The sequence below is a fragment of the Littorina saxatilis genome, linkage group LG15 (genome assembly GCF_037325665.1).
Source record: "Littorina saxatilis isolate snail1 linkage group LG15, US_GU_Lsax_2.0, whole genome shotgun sequence".
In the NCBI taxonomy this organism is placed as follows: Eukaryota; Metazoa; Mollusca; class Gastropoda; order Littorinimorpha; family Littorinidae; genus Littorina; species Littorina saxatilis.
In genome coordinates this window covers 45302925-45320598 of record NC_090259.1, presented here as the reverse complement: position 1 = coordinate 45320598, position 17674 = coordinate 45302925, and positions in this window count along the sequence as shown.

Here is a 17674-nt window from a genome sequence, read left to right as displayed (position 1 = left end):
CATTGAGCGTCATGTTACGTCAGCGGTAATGGTGACGTCAACAGCTTGACGTTTATACAGATCAAGCCACACATTGCAGAACAAACTTGGTAAAATGATTCAACCCTGACAGAAGACAACGTTTTTGATGAGTATCTACCAAAACGAAACTAGGCGAATGCATTTTAGTGTATATATTTGACACAAGAATGAATACCCGCTTCGCCGGGTAGCCGGCTTCGCCGGGAAGAAGTACTTAGAGCCGTACGCCGGCTTCGCCGGGTCCGAACAATGGACCCGCCAAGCTTAGGTCCCTCCCAGATTCGTGGAATGGGAACAGCACGAAAATGATTCAGTGGCCATAATGCCATTCCTGACCATATCGAGTACCATCCTTGTCGACGAATGTAACCGTGTTAATCACCTTTGGAGGCGAACTCCACTCAAACAGGACTGAGCAAGTTATGGCTTCTCAAAGGAAGGCCAGTACATAAATTTACACAAAAGCCGCCAGACCACATCACAAACAGAACTGAACAATGCACAGGTGTTGCTCACATAGAGACACACACACACACACACACACACACAAACACAGAGAAGCCGTATCTATAGAGAGATAGATGACAGTGTATTTTTCGCGTGGCTATAAATTGATTCGACCTTTGCACTTTTACAGTGAGGATAATTTACGGGTCCAATTTACGTTCTGGACACTGCGTTGACCTTCTAAAAATAGTAACAGTAACAGAACGCCGGGAATATCCGAAAACGCTCCACTCACACTATAGTGCACCATACGAAGGAAGGGAGGTAAACGCTGAAAACGTGGAGAATATGAGAAGATAAGGAAGAGTTACTTATAATGGTGAAATGAACACAAAAACCAAAATCGATTCAGCGCTGCGCGCTGAGAGCACGTGTTGAAATATCTCATCGATGATATTGTGTCCGGGGTGTAGTTGAATACGGTGTCCAAATTTGAAAAAGATCCACCGAGAACTTTGGCTTTGGTGTGTCGGTATGGGAGCCCGGGTAGCTGAGGTGGAACCAAAATAGCTGAGGTGGAACCAAAATCGGTTCAGCGCTGCGCGCTGAGAGCACGTGTTGAAATATCTCATCGATGAGGTTGTGTCCGGGGTCTCTCTGAATAAGCCCACCAAATTTGAAGCAGATCCATCGAGAACTTTGGCCGTGCATGGCGAATACACAAATACACAGATACACAGACACACACACAGACACACAGACACACAGATACACAGACACACACACAGACACAAGTCGTATATGGGTGCGTCTCAGAAACTGAACCTTTTGTGTGTGCCATAATCAAATTAGCCCACAATTGAAACATACTGAATTTTAAATCATGATATTGGTATTTTTGAGAAGTAAAATGAATAAAGAAATAGTACAAACAAAACTGAGTATTTTGCATGATTATTATGAAGGTTGTTTTGCGAAAGAAATGATTGGATGCGTGAAAAATGGAGGTCTGATCTGTGACATGAACCATCAACTAGTTTTGCACCTCACTACAAGAATCGTTTAGAATGTCCAAGGACTGCTATTCTTGTTATGTGTGTTTGGTTTAAGTGTACTTGACAGTTGAAATGTTATTTTGTCCACAGAATTGTTTTTTTAAACGAAATTAATCGCTTGAAAGTTTGCCATCACTGTCGTAACATAGGTTTCCAAACGCGTGCAACAGCAACAAGTCCTAAATATGAACTTTAGAATTTGCATATTCATCTTCAACACGATCTTGACATGAAAGGGCATAGAAAATCGCTAAGCTAAATGTTATTTAAGTATTATTTTCTCAAAATTGCATCTGCAAACTAAGTTGAAAGTTGCGCAATATGACATGCTTCTTCAAAATTCAGTTACGATGGTGAACGGTTTTGCAAATAATGTTCAGAGTTTTGGAGAAAGATTAGAACTATTTTGCGCGTAGTGACTTAGAGGTGCGGGTGACTACGCATGCGCAGTTACAGAGAGAAATAGTTCAGCTTCCAGCAGCGAAGAAAGATTTCGAGAATGTTTCCGAAGTCTGTGATTTTGTTACGACAGTGATCAACACCCAAGGTTCTTGAGAAAAGGTGAGTTTTTGCTGCTATTATATTCTATGAAGTGAAAAATTAGGCTAAACATTTGTTAATAATAGTTTTTCTTTCGATTTCACCTAGTCAAAACTTGACTAAATGTTTTAACATAGAGGGGGAATCGAAACGAGGGTCGTGGTGTATGTGTGTGTGTGTGTCTGTCTGTCTGTGCGTGTGTGTGTGTAGAGCGATTCAGACTAAGCTACTTGACCGATCTTTATGAAATTTGACATGAGAGTTCCTGGGTATGATATCCCCGGAGGTTTTTTTCTTTTTTTCGACAAATACTTTTGATGACGTCATATCCGGCTTTTTGTAAAAGTTGAGGCGGCCCTGTCACACCCTCATTTTTCAATTAAATTGATTGAAATTTTTGTAAAGCAATCTTCGACGAAGGCCTGACTTCGGTATTGCATTTCAGCTTGGTGGCTTAAAAATTAATTGATGACTTTGGCCATTAAAAATCTGAAAATTGTAATAATTTTTTTTTTATATATAAAACGATCCACATTTACGTTCATCTTATTTGACATCACTTCCTGATTCCAAAAACATATAAATATGTTATATTTGGATTAAAAACAAGCTCTGAAAATTAAAAATATAAAAATTATGATCAAAATTAAATTTCCAAAATCGATTTAAAGGAACGGTAAGTGTCAATGTTTTCTTTAATTGTAAAAGTTGTATGTTCAATGGAATGGTAAGTCTGAACAAAATAATTACTTTATTTTGTTTTTAGCCAGTGAATGTGGATGCATCAAAATCTTGATAGACATCAAACAAATTCATGTTAGTGAAACTAGTACACATATTGCATCAATCTTTGGTTGAAATCGCAGGTACTTGCATGTTTCAGGTGCAAGAGATTCGACCTGATGAACTGGTGGTAAAGTTCCTTCGAAGGAAACCGGAGGGGAACTACTATTGCTTTCCAGGGATCGATGATATTTCCTTAGTCACTACATCTGATGCAACCATGATTCGTGACCCCACCTTCAATGCCAGGGGGCATTATTTCTTTTGAAATAAATTAATTAACTGCAAGTGGCAACTGTTCTATATGTAACCAATGCCTTTGGTTTATTGTCTTAACAATTGAATGAACCACTTTTGAACATTTGCATTCTTCATGTCAAACCTTATAATACATGTCTGGTTGTTCGTTTCCAAGTTACGTCGGTGATGAACTTTTCATTAATGTTTCTCTTTTTTGGGGCAAAGGTTGCTTGACTTTGTCCAGCTTTTTTTCTTTCTGTTCCTGTTTTAGTGTTTGGCATTTTACCTAAGAAGAATCTGGTTGCAAAATTAGCTTCATTTAGTAAAGTTTGTTGGAAAAAACATAACCGTTTCTTTGTTACAAAAGTGATGTTTCCATGTTACATCGGTGACCATTTTGCATTCTTTTGGGATAACTTTCTAACATTTTGTCTTAGAGCAACAAATCTTTGTATATGCTATTGTGAAGGTTAAATGTCAATAAGACTGAATGAATGCCATGTATCAACATGTTCTGATCAGGATATCATTAATTAATTTTCATTTTTGTATTGAAATTTTGACGAATGCATGGAACTTTGAAAAAAACATTATTTTGTTGTTTGCATGTAGTCATTTCATATTGAACTCTATAATGGTTTGTGATTCAACAATAATAACTGAATAAAAGTCGTTTTCAGCCTTATAAATGCAGTTTTGTTGTCTTTTATTGTTTCCATGTTACACGGGTGATTTTGCACACATGGTCCAAATAATGCTCAATATATGGGCAAACTAAAGGCAATGTTATATTTGTTCTTGTTTAAACTGAAAAGGTACACCCTGAGAAGTGTGTAAATAGTATTATCAAAGTTTTCTGGGAAGATTTTACTTTTGGTGATAATGTCACAAACAGAGGACGAGATTCTGAGACGCACCCATATATATATACTAGAATGAATACCCGCTTCGCCGGGTAGCCGGCTTCGCCGGGAAGAAGTACTTAAAGCCGTACGCCGGCTTCGCCGGATCCGAACAATGGACCCGCCAAGCTTAGGTCCCTCCCAGATTCGTGGAATGGGAACAGCACGAAAATGATTCAGTGGCCATAATGCCATTCCTGACCATATCGAGTACCATCCTTGTCGACGAATGTAACCGTGTTAATCACCTTTGGAGGCGAACTCCACTCAAACAGGACTGAGCAAGTTATGGCTTCTCAAAGGAAGGCCAGTACATAAATTTACACAAAAGCCGCCAGACCACATCACAAACAGAACTGAACAATGCACAGGTGTTGCTCACATAGAGACACACACACACACACACACACACACACACAAAAACACAGAGAAGCCGTATCTATAGAGAGATAGATGACAGTGTATTTTTCGCGTGGCTATAAATTGATTCGACCTTTGCACTTTTACAGTGAGGATAATTTACGGGTCCAATTTACGTTCTGGACACTGCGTTGACCTTCTAAAAATAGTAACAGTAACAGAACGCCGGGAATATCCGAAAACGCTCCACTCACACTATAGTGCACCATACGAAGGAAGGGAGGTAAACGCTGAAAACCTGGAGAATATGAGAAGATAAGGAAGAGTTACTTATAATGGTGAAATGAACACAAAAACCAAAATCGATTCAGCGCTGCGCGCTGAGAGCACGTGTTGAAATATCTCATCGATGATATTGTGTCCGGGGTGTAGCTGAATACGGTGTCCAAATTTGAAAAAGATCCACCGAGAACTTTGGCTTTGGTGTGTCGGTATGGGGGCCCGGGTAGCTGAGGTGGAACCAAAATAGCTGAGGTGGAACCAAAATCGGTTCAGCGCTGCGCGCTGAGAGCACGTGTTGAAATATCTCATCGATGAGGTTGTGTCCGGGGTCTCTCTGAATAAGCCCACCAAATTTGAAGCAGATCCATCGAGAACTTTGGCCGTGCATGGCGAATGCACAAATACACAAATACACAGATACACAGACACACAGACACACAGACACACAGACACAAGTCGTATATATATATAGATAGATGAGGCTAAGCCTGTAGAAATAAAGGACATATATTTCCATTCCGTATGCAGCATACAGCTTGGTAGTGCACGAAGCATTTTCTATGAATTGGATCGTAGACAGAAGACAGTCCCTGTATTTCACGTTTCCTTTACATGAATTGACACGACAAAAACGGGCAAGACACACACTGCCCTTGGACGCTTCTTTGTGCAGAGAGCGAGTACTGAGAGAGCAGGCTATTTGCACAAGTACTGAAAAAAGTCCTGTAGACGGACATCAATCTTGTTCTTACATGTCTGATGGGCGCAGTGGCGTAGTAGATAAGACAAATCCCGGCCGTGGCCGCATGGTGGGTTAAGAGTGAATATTTTTTTCCGATCTCCCAGGTCAAATTATGTGTAGACCTGATAGTGCCGTATCCGCCTTCGTGTGTACACGCAAGCACAAGACCAAGTGCCCACGGAAAAGATCCTGTAATCCGTGTCAGAGTTCGGTGTGTTATAGAAACACGAATATACCCAGCATGCCTCCCCCGAAATCGGCGTAACTATGCTGCCTGAATGGCAGGATAAAAACGGCCATTCACGTAACAATTTACTCGTGCAAAAACATGAGTGAACGTGGGAGTTTCAGCCCATGAACAAAAAAGAAGAAGAGGAAGTTCTTTGAGGTTTGACTGTGTTCTTTGTTGTTTATCAACCCTAACGGTAGGAGAAAACAAATTAAAATAATTTATCTTTGAAAAAATTAGGGTTGATGTGTGTGTGTGTGTGTGTGTGTGTGTGTGTGTATGTGTGTGTGTGTGTGGGTGTGGGTGGGTGTGAGTGTGTTTGTGTGTGTGTGTTTGTGTGTGTGTGTGGGTGTGTGTGAGTGTGTGTGTGTGAGTGTGTGTGTGTGTGTGTGTCTATGAAAAGCATTTATCAAAATCTACACGACGAATTTTCATGAAAACTGTTGCAAACATACTAACTTAGTTGGGCGGGGATATAGCTCAGTTGGTAGCGCGCTGGATTTGTATTCAGTTGGCCGCTGTCAGCGTGAGTTCGATCCCAGATTCGGCGGAAATTTATTTCAGAGTCAACTTTGTGTGCAGACTCTCTTCGGTGTCCGAACCCTCCCCCCGTGTACACTACATTGGGTGTGCACGTTAAAGATCCCACGATTGACAAAAGGGTCTTTCCTGGCAAAATTGCTTAGGCACAGTTAATAATTGTCTACCTATACCCGTGTGACTTGGAATAATAGGCCGTGAAAGGTAAATATGCGCCGAAATGGCTGCAATCTACTGGCCGTATAAAATTTCATCTCACACGGCATCACTGCAGAGCGCCTAGAACTGTACCCACGGAATATGCGCGATATAAGCGTCATTGATTGATTGATTGATTAACTTTTGAGGGTATTTCTTTGTGCGCTTTGCTTTTTACATTCAGTCAAGTTTTGACTAAATGTTTTAACGTAGAGGGGGGAATCGAGACGAGGGTCGTAGTGTGTGTGTGTGTGTGTGGGTGTGTGTGTGTGTAGAGCGATTCAGAGTAAACTACTGGACCGATCTTTATGACATTTTTCATGAGAGTTCCTGGGTATGATATCCCCAGAAGTTTTTTACATTTTTTTGATAAATGTCTTTAATGACGTCATATCCGGCATTTTGTAAAAGTTGAGGCGGCACTGTCACACCCTCATTTTTCAATTTAAATTGATTGAAATTTTGACCAAGCAATCTTCGACAAAGGCCGGACTTTGGTATTGCATTTCAGCTTGGAGGCTTAAAAATTAATTCATGACTTTGGTCATTAACAATCTGAAAATTGTAATTAAAATTATTTTTTTATAAAACGATTCAAAATTACGTTTATCGTATTTTTCATCATTTTCTGATTAAAAAAACATATAAATATGTTATATTTGGATTAAAAACAAGCTCTGAAAATTAAAAATATAAAAATTATAATTAAAATTAAATTTCCGAAATCGATTTAAAAACAATTTCATCTTATTCCTTGTCCGTTCCTGATTCCAAAAACATATAGATATGATATGTTTGGATTTAAAACACGTTTAGAGAGTTAAAAAGAATAGAGATATAGAAAAGCGTGCTATCCTCCTCAGCGCAACCGCTACCGCGCTTTTCTAGATTGTTAATTTCACTGCCTTTGCCACGAGCGGTGGACAAACGATGCTACGAGTGTACAGTATTGCGGAAAAAAAACTGCAATGCGTTCAGTTTCATTCTGTGAGTTCGACTGAGCTTGACTAAATGTTGTATTTTCGCCTTACGCGGCTTGTTGTTTTTGTAACAGCACTATTAATTTTGATGACGTCACTTATTTTGAGTTTCAAAGAATATTAACAGCGCCATTCTGGAGGTGTCATTTTTGAAGCCATATCTTCCAATGTTTTACCTGATAGTCTTTGGTTCAGTGTGGACTGTGTCATTACACATACTTATACATGTCCCGGGCGCCCCCTTCCCCCAACACGAGTTTTAACTTCTTTTTTATGAAATCACATTTTTTAACAAGGTTTCAAGTAACAATTGTGAAAAGACATGAGCGGTTTGTTCGTGTTGTTGAAAAGTACGCCAAGATTGTAACGTAGATGACGTAAGCCTTGCACAACTCCGCAAGGTACAGTTCTACAATTACAATTCCGGTAAAACACAACTTCCCCCATGTAAAACACACCTGCCTCTATGTAAAACACACCAACCCCAATGCAAAACACACCTGCCACAATGTAAAACACATCTGCCACTAACACACCTGGCCCTATGTAAAACACACGTGTCCCAATGTAAATCACACCTGTCCTTACGTAAAACACGACTTGTTTGCTTGACCTTTCGGATTTCATGGGGGCTGCCATTTTGGTTTTGATGCGCTTCCTTATCCGGTTTACGTAATTTCCGGTTTCACATAGCATTTGCGTGTTTTTGTCAGAGGAGTGATATTTGGTTATGAAGGAAGTCAAGTCCGCCATTACCTGCAACCTCAGTTGAGTGTTTACTTTGAACTTAAACTTGAACCGTAACAGTGTGTAGCCAGTTCGCAAGACCTGTTCATCTTCCTATCAGTTCTAACTGTTGTTATCAATGGGTCGAGCAGCTGGAGGAAGTGTTTATTTCCATTCGGAGCCCAACTTCAGTTCAAAACCAGTCAAAAACTGGCCTTGACATTCCCACATTACGATACCCTTGAATGACATTAGATCTACGTCATTTCCGCTTGCCAAAATCCCACATGTTACATGTCTGCTCTTCGAGTTGTTTGGAGCTTAGTTCAACGAGTATTTTCTCGAACGTAACTTTTGACCCAGCTGTCAGGTAGGCATCATGAATTAGACGTACACCGGCAGTTATAAATCATGTTGTGCAAAAGACTGTAAAGAAGTAGAACACTCCTATCTCTATGTATGAGAGACATTGAAGACAATTTAAACCCATCTATAAACGTCTACGTTGTACATCAAAACTTCAGATGTCTTGTGACTAATTAAGTCGTCATTACCTTTGACCAACATTCAGGCTGGCTGAGAAATAGAAGACTTGGGCATTGACATGCGAAAAGAACACAGTGTTGCTACGTTATCAGTGTTGTTCTTGTTGTTTTTGTTGTTGTTGTTGCGATGTTGTTTGTTTCTTTGTTTGTTGTTGTTGTTGTTCTTCTTCTTCTTCTTCTGTTATTTGTTGGTTTACTGCAGAAGCATTGTATGCTTGATTGTTTTTCGGTGTCATATCTAGGTCACTGAAAGGCAACCTTGTCTACTGCAAGGGCACTCTTGACTGACTGGCTGGCTGGCTGCCTTGCTGACTTACTCATCCACGCATTCGATTTGTGACTTGCTACCCTCCTCACTTGCTTACAGACAAAAACAAACCTTACCTTCACGCCTGGTAATGTAGACAAGAAGACAGACACACCAATAAGGGACACCGCGAAATAAAACAACACCGGTAGTCCCTGGCTACCCATGCCTAGAACTGTGTTGCGTGTCATTCCAGTAGATTATATTTCAACTCTTTCACTGGTTTCGTCTCTTGTGCCAAAGACTGATCATGCGACGCACTAACAGCGGCACAGCCGGCCTCGCGCTGAAATTCCTTCTCTGTACGGGCCTGTCGCTATGACTCGTTCTAGCACTGTCATTGTCGCGGGCACTTTGGCTGTAAACAAGGACTTACAGATTCTTTACTACAAGCAGAAAAGCAGAGCTGAGCGTAATTAAAGCCAAATATGACAATCTTGACACTAGTAGATGTGGTTGTTGTAGAGGTGGCAGTAGTTGATATCGTGGTGATAATGGTGGTGGTGGTGGTGATACATGTAGGCTAGTAGGCCCTATATAGTAGTGATAGAGAGAGAGAGAGAGAGAGAAAGAGAGAGAGAGAGAGAGAGAGAGAGAGAGAGGGAGAAAGAGGGGAATAGATGGACAGACAGACAGACAGACAAACAGTCACATAAACATAGAGAGACAGACGGATAGACATAGCCTACTCATAGTCAAGACCTCTAGTTGCATTCCCCCGTCAAAGCGCTATCACAAGCGGGTCCTGTAACTTTATTCTTCTCCGAAGGTCTTCACATACGGCAGTCCCATGATTTTAAGTTAGCTTTGGCGTATTGAAAACCCGAAGCCAATCTATTGAACTCACTGATTCATGAGCTGCCAGGTCTGTCTGACATGACGGGTTTTCGTGCCATTTACTTAGTCACGTACAGCGCGAATAAACTGTCAGCCGAGTCGAGGGTATTACTGCTCAAACTTCACAGTTCAATACAAAGTGTTGAATACACCTTCATTGATATGCTTTTTTTTCTTTTTTTTTTTCTTTTGCCTCAGTTGCATGCAGTCCACTTCAAGCTGAAAAATATACTGAACTCCAAAAGAAACGCAAGTTAAGAGTTATTTAGGGTTTTGTTAAAATTCATGCACTAAAGGTGGGTTTCAGGGGAAAATTCTGCACGAGCATGAGTTAGCATAGTGTCCTGCACGTAGCCTGTGAAAATCACGTGTGCAGCGCCCAGGGTGCGCTCTCTGCAGCGTGCTGAAGATTGAGACTGTTTTTCGCTCGCGCAGCCCACACACAACCTGCCAGACCGGATTTTTTTTCGTTAACAGTACTCAGCTCACACAAGGAACAAAAACCTGTCTCCGTCCACTGTCTGAAATCAGCCATTTGTACAGTAGAAAGCATGCCAAGACTGAGCGCCATTGACCGGGAGAGAGCAATCGGGCAATTGCAAGCTGGAAATCGCCCAGCTGCCATTGCAAATGTCATGGGCGTGGCAACCTCGACCATCTGTCGTCTGTGGACCCGATTCCAAGCCAGCGGCAGCACCTGGGATGGCGCTAGAAGCGGACGACCTCGTGTGACTACTGCTCGCCAGGACCGAGTCATCTACCGTCAGCACCTGCGCCAACCGTTCCTCCCGGCTACAGAAACCTCCAGGAACACCGTTGGAACCCATGGCGCTCCCATCTCGGGCACCACGACACGACGCCGGCTGTCAGCCAACCACCTGGACTGCAGGCGCCCTGCTCGCCGCACATTGCTTACTGCACAGCACAGGCAGCAGCGACTGCAGTGGGGACATGAACACCTCAACTGGAACCAGCGGCAGTGGCGGGACATCCTTTTTTACGGACGAAAGCCGCTACTGCATCAGCCACGCCGACGGCCGTATCAGGGTGTGGCGAAGACGCAACCAGAGGTACGCCGCCAACAACATCCTGCAACACAACGCCTGGGGAGGCCCCAGCGTCATGATCTGGGGTGGGATAGGCCTCAACCATCTTGTGGGCCCCGTGGTCTTCCAAGGCATCGGCCCTGGGCGCGGAAACGGCGTGAATGCACAGCGGTACATCAACCAGGTCCTGGGACCCACAGTCGTGCCGTACTTCCAACTCCACGGCAACCTTACCTTTCAGCAGGACAACGCTCGCCCCCACACCGCAAGGGCCACCACGGCCTTCCTGCAGCAGAACAACATCAGGGTGATGCCCTGGCCCTCCCTGAGCCCGGATATGAATCCCATTGAACACTTATGGAACATTTTGCAAAGGGAGCTGAATGCCTTCCAGCCGAGGCCAACAACCGCACCCCAGTTGGAGCAGGCCATCAGGCAAATCTGGACCACCATCAACATGGCCACTGTCAACCGCCTGGTGCGCTCCATGAGAGCCAGATGTCAGGCCCTTGTCAACGCCAATGGGGGACACACGCGTTACTGAGCCTGGCGGTGAGAACTTTCTTTCGGTAACGTTTTTTTGTTAGTGACAATCAAAGAACATTGCCCCAAGATGCTTTGTACCAATTTTCGTGAAATTCGTTCGATTCGATCTCGTCACAATGAAATGCCAAAGAACGAGATTAAATTTCTTGAAATTTCAACTTGCGTTTCTTTTGGAGTTCAGTATAAATGAAAAGAATGAAACCCTACGTTTTTTGTGTTTTTTTGGGTTTTTTTCCTTTTTCCTTCTTCCTTCTTTCTTTCTTTCTCTCATTGATATGCTTTTGTGTGACACTGCGAGGCATTCAATAGCGAGATTGAGGTCTGACAAAAGCTTATTCGCAGCACGACGGGCGCGTACAGACAGAGGTTTCAATATTGCTTTCAGTATAGAGAGTAAACAGATAAATCGATGGTGGCATGGCAAAAACGTCCAACGTTCTCTCGTGCCATTTGGAAGAGGCACACTTCCCGTCTTCAGCAACGTGTAAATAACCATAGGTTAGATCCTTCCAAGCCTGCCTGTCTGTCTGTCACTCCCACTCTCTCGTTCTCAGTCTCTCTCTCTCTCTCTCTCTCTCTCTCTCTCTCTCTCTCTCTCTCTCTCTCTCTCTCTCTCCCTCTCTCTCTCTCTCTCTCTCTCTCTCTCTCTCTCTCTCTCGGTGTCGGTCTCGGTCTGCCTCTCGGTCTGTCTCTCGGTCTGTCTGTCTGTCTGTCTGTCTGTCTGTCTGTCTGTCTCTCTCTCTCTCTCTCTCTCTATCTCCCTATCTCTCTCTCACACTCTCTCTCTCTCTCTCTCTCTCTCTCTCTCTCTCTCTCTCTCTCTCTCTCTCTCTCTCTCTCTCTCTCTCTCTCTAAAGAAGAACACTAAATTTCCCTCTCCCCAACCTATTTCTGTTCAAGTAGGCAACACCGACATTCTTTTCTCACCATCAGCTAGAAACTTTGGATTCACCCTTTCATCTGACACGACCCTTAACAAACATATATACTAGCGGAAAAAAGTTAAGGACGGTTCACACACGCAATCACAGCAAAAGAACGAATGAACATATCGTACGGAAATTTGGAACACGTTTACTTCAGTCAATGTGCAACGCAACTGCAAAATTTGGGTTTATTTCATCGAGCCGATTCGGTTATTCATGTCCACAAACAGCAGAGGGGTCACAAATAAACATAACAAGTCTTTCATGAGGTCAATAATGGGTGTGTCCGCCACGTTTGCGCTCAAGTTCACCACACCTTGACCGCATAGAGTTCATAAGCTTCGTGAAAAAGGCCTGTGGAATGGCCTGCCACTCCTGTTGGAGCATCTGCAGCAGCTGCTGCAGGTTTCTGGGAGGCTGGTGGTTGGCCCTCACCTGCCTGTCCAGTTCGTCCCATACATGCTCTATGGGGTTCATGTCTGGCGAACAGGCAGGGAAATCCATCCTGACGACCCCGGTTTGCTGGATGTAGTCGTTGACAAGCCTGGCCCTGTGAGGAGTAGCATTGTCATCCTGAAACACGGCGTTTGGGCCAATCTGCTGCAGGGTCGGCAAGACAATAGGGGCGAGAATTTCGTCCCTGTAGCGTTGACCAGTGAGATTCCCGACCACATGGTACAGGGGGGTGCGTTGATGAAGGCTGAAGCCCCCCCAAACCATGACAGAGCCCCCGCCGAAGGCCACCCTCTCATGAACTGTGTCGTCTTCATAACGCTCGCCCTCACGCCTCCAGACCTTGCGCCGGCCGTCAGAATGGTACAGGTTGAACCTGGACTCGTCACTGAATAGGACCTGAGCCCAGTCCCGGCGCGTCCATCTCAAGTGGCGGCAACTCCAGGCCAGACGAGCCCGGCGATGAGCCTGTGTCAGCAGGGGACGCACAGCAGGACGACGACTCCGCAGCCGGGCGTCATGCAGGCGGTTGCCGATGGTCCTCTCACTAACGTTGATGTTAGTGGCCTCCCGTAACTGCCCTCTGATGACCTTGCAGGTGGTGGCCCGGTGCTGCAGCGCCTGCCGTTGGATGAAACGATCTTCCCTAGGAGTAGTCTTTTTGGGGCGACCCGACCTGGGCCTCTCCTCGACATTGTTTGTCGTCTGGAACCGTTGATTCAGCCTTACAATGACTGAATGCGATACCTCAAGTTGCCTGGCCACTTCGCACTTGGATACGCCGTCGTGGAGCCAGGCAATTGCTCTTCCTCGGTTGAATGTTGTCAGCTTCCGTCTGGCAGGCATGGTGAGGAGATGGCAGCTCGCAGAAAATCGGCGGCTTATAAAGCCGAGTTCGTGATCACAATTCACACTCGAAGGATTGTCCTTGCATGTGCACAACAATTTTGCCATGTTACCTGCCTTATTCTACCCGTGCGCACGCCAAACAACAGCCTACTTTTTGGCGATTTTGCTATTTTAGTCACGTGCTGCAGCTCTGCGCCCGGGAGTCCCGTGCAGTTTTCCTGCTAACACAGCATAACCTACCCATTGGTGTGTAGCATGCGACAGCCATTTGATTTTGCTGACGAAAGAACAGGGTGTTTTAAACAAATGAAAGTCAGCGGGGAAATCAGTGGCCCGTCCCTAACTTTTTTCCGCTAGTATATATTTAGTCTGTAGAGCAGCTTATTTTGAGCTTCGTAAGATCAGCATCATTCGCCACACACTCTCCTCTCAAACAACTAACACTCTTGTCTGTGCCTTTGTTCTTTCTAAACTCGACTACTGCAACTCTCTTCTCTCTGGCTGTCCTCTGTACCTACTGCATAAACTACAAAAATTCCAAAACTCGGCAGCACGCCTCATTCTCAAAGCACGAAAACGAGATCACGCAACACCACTTTTTCCCACACTGCACTGGTTACCTATTCAAGCCCGCATTGACTACAAACTGTCCACCCGCTGCTTTAACTTATTTTCTGGCTCGTCTCCTGCTTACTTCTCTGAACTCCTCACCGTCTATTCTCCAGCAAGACAACTCCGTGCCTCTTCTGACTGTCGCATCCTTACCATTCCACACACCAAAACCAAACCATACGGACAACGCACTTTCACTTTCTGAGCACCCACACAATGGACTTCTCTCCCCTTTCACATACACCACTCTGTCACCCCAAGCATTCAAACGAGCACTAAAAACGCACCTCTTCAAGATAATAAAACCCCTGATTTTGTTTTCTCAGTCCATCAGTAGGCTACATGTAGTGTATTTGTTGTTTTAGTGATAATGTGATAATGTATATAAACATCTAGGGCTGTTTTCAGTTTTGTTGATAACATGTTCTGTTTGATTAAGGGTATTCAGCTGGTATTTCCTTGTTTTCACTACCTATTTTATTCTTGTTTTTATTACTTAGTTAGTGGAATAATTTGTTGTAATGTATGTTTGATGGTGTATGCTTTTAATTAAGCGTTGTTGACTATGGATGTAGTTGTAAATGGTTGTATAACTGTGTTTTAATTTTAAATGTGTCAAGCGCAAAGAGCATAATTGTAAAGTTATGATGTTGCGCTATATAAATGCTCATTTATTAATATTATTATTATTATTTAAGTTATTGAGACATCCCCGTGCACTAAGGGATTTATAGAGCAAATCGAGAAAATTCATTATTGAACGAAGCGCATAGCGCTGAGTTCAATAATTATTTTCGAGATTTGCTCTATAAATCCCTTAGTGCACTGGGATTGTTTCAATAACGATATTGTCAGTACCGCCATAGAAAAAAGAAGATTCCAAACGCACATTTTGCAATGCGCATTTGAATAGGCATAACTGTGTGGTCAGGTCGTGTACAGTAAAGATCTACTTTTGTGTGGGGTGTCTCAAGTGTGTCGTGCTTTCGTCACACGCATTTTAATTTCTGTTGGTAAATTCCAGTGTAGCGTTAATCTGAACAGTGATGATCTTTCAGAGAGACCTCATTTGAACTCAAAGAAAGGGCTGTGCTGTTCATTATTTGGGATTCGAAACCTCCAGTCGAGCTTCGACGGATTGACTGTGCGGAGTGACTCCCCTTGAACTGATTGACTCGAAGCCGCGGGACTCGACGGTTCGCACATTTTCAAAACAAATGTGGCATATTTCTCGTGTTGTATCGTCACTCATCGGGGAGTCTGATACTAAATATGAACGGTAAGAATGCTCTGAACCCTACACGTATTATATCCCCATCGTTTTTTCGTTCACATTTGCCCAACATGTTAATTTGCTGAGCGGGGTTTATGTCGTCTGCTAGGGCATCAAACCACTGCATGCAGTCTGCACTGACTGAGTCTGCACGCACGAGGCACGCTGGTAATAAGTCTTATAATGGTAAGAACGTTCTGAACCCTACACGTTTTCGATTACGATTGTTCTTGCCTTGAAATAATAATTCGGAAACCATTCATTTACTGAACTGATGCAGTCGTATTTCAGTGTAGTCAGTGCGGCTACGTATGACAGACTCACAGAGTCGATCGAGTCAGTCTTCCAAACTGGTCTAGCTGGTACGTTATCGGAATAACACTTGTGTTTTCTGCTAGCGGGTGGGAATTTTATATTAACTCATCATTTGGTAATGTGGATGATAAGCTACATGCCACTAACACGATGAGAAGAATCTATGCAAGTCGGCGAGAATTAGATTAAACACAGCGGCTTCTATTTTAGATCAGTGGCAGCCGTACTGTGGCACAGGCACATGCAATCTGTCAGAAAAAAACCCACTTCTGCTTTAATTGAGAAGCAGGGAATTTATGGTCATTTGGTATTGTGGAGAATATAAGCTACATGTCAGTAATTAATTCTGAGGATGAGAGCACAGTCTTGCTTAGGTAAAGCGGGGCGTAAGAATACGCTCTGTGGAAAAGTTAGCGCACTCCAAGAGTGCGCTAACAGTTTTAGCGCATCGCCATTAGCCAATCAACTGGTTCACATCAGTCATGTGACACCAGTACTTACTGACAATTATTATTATTATTATTATTATTTAAGTTATTGAGACATCCCAGTGCACTAAGGGATTTATAGAGCAAATCGAGAAAATTCATTATTGAACGAAGCGCATAGCGCTGAGTTCAATAATTATTTTCGAGATTTGCTCTATAAATCCCTTAGTGCACTGGGATTGTTTCAATAACGATATTGTCAGTACCGCCAGAGAAAAAAGAAGATTCAAAACGCACATTTTGCCAAGCGCATTTGGACAGGCGTAACTGTGTGGTCAGGTTTGTGTCACTGGATCTACTTTTGTGTGGGCTGTCTCAAGTGTGTCGTGCTTTCGTCACACGCAAACTCTTGTTTTAATTTCTGTTGGTAAATTCCAGTGTAGCGTTAAGCTAAAAAGTGATGATCTTTCATAGAGACCTCATTTAAACTCGGAGAAAGGACTGTGCTCTTGGTTTCGAAACCTTGAACCTTCATCGAGCTTCGACAGATTGACTGTGCAGAGTTTTGCCCCTTGCCACGGTCGATGGAAAGCAAATTTCCAAAATAAATGTGGCATGTTTCTCGTGTGGTATCTTCACTCATCTGGGAGTCTGGTACTACATATGAACGGTAAGAATGCTCTGAACCCTACACGTATTATATCCCCATCGTTTTTTCGTTCACATTTGCCCAACATGTTAATTTGCTGAGCGGGGTTTATGTCGTCTGCTAGGGCAATCAAACCACTGCATGCAGTCTGCACTGAGTCTGCACTTACGAGGCAGGCTGGTAACGATAAGTCTTATATATGGTAAGAACGTTCTGAACCCTACACGTTTTCGTTACGATTGTTCTTGCCTTGAAATAATAATTCGGAAACCATTCATTTACTGAACTGATGCAGTCGTATTTCAGTGTAGTCAGTGCTACGTATGACAGAGTCGATCGAGTCAGTCTTCCAAACTGGTCTAGCTGGTACGTTATCGGAATAACACTTGTGTTTTCTGCTAGCGGGTGGGAATTTTATACCAACTCATCATTTGGTAATGTGGATGATAAGCTACATGCCACTAACACGGCATATGAGAAGAATCTATGCAAGTCGGCGAAAATTAGATGAAACACAGCGGCTTCTATTTTTAGATCACTGGCAGCCGCACTGTGGCACAGGCACATGCAATCTGTCAGAAAAAAACCCACTTCTGCTTTAATTGAGAAGCAGGGAATTTATGGTCATTTGGTATTGTGGAGAATATAAGCTACATGTCAATAATTAATTCTGAGGATGAGAGCACAGTCTTGCTTAGGCAAAGGGCGTAAGAATACGCTCTGTGGAAAAGTTAGCACACTCCAAGAGTGCGCTAACAGTTTTAGCGCATCGCCATTAGCCAATCAACTGGTTCACATCAGTCATGTGACACCAGTACTTACTGACAATTATTATTATTATTA